Genomic DNA, 546 nt, shown 5'->3' on the forward strand with positions numbered 1-546 from the left:
GACTTCTGGTAGTTCTCTGTTGATGTGCTGTTCCAGTCGTTTTTGTATAATCTTCAGTAAAATCTTGCTTGCATGTGAAATCAGTGAGATTGTTCAAATACATTTAGATAATAAAGAAGAAATCGGTTTCAGTTTTTCATTCTTCTCTTTTTAATGATATTTCTGCATGTATGATGTCATACTATTTGTCTGATGTCAGTCATTAGTGTTCAATGCATCAAATCTGTTCTTCCCAAAGTTTCTAAATTCAGGTGAGATATATTCAAGGTCTTATTTTGGTCCTCCTGGATTCCCTTAAACTTTGTCCATTTCTGGTTTCAAGGTTCATATAAGCAATTATGGTGTGGATCATAAACAGCCTTGTTTTGGCTAATGATACTGAGTTTCTTTCTCCACCATTTCTTTCCATGGAAGTAGTCTTATGATTCCAGTGTATTCCATCAGGTGAGGTGCATAGGTATAATCACTATTTGTGTATTCTTTAAAAGACATTTACAATGAATAACTGTCAGAACAAACTAAGAAACTTGCTCAAGAATGTAGAGA

Source organism: Elephantulus edwardii, unplaced genomic scaffold (genome assembly GCF_000299155.1).
Source record: "Elephantulus edwardii isolate Elephantulus edwardi_28Jun2011 unplaced genomic scaffold, EleEdw1.0 scaffold00188, whole genome shotgun sequence".
In the NCBI taxonomy this organism is placed as follows: Eukaryota; Metazoa; Chordata; class Mammalia; order Macroscelidea; family Macroscelididae; genus Elephantulus; species Elephantulus edwardii.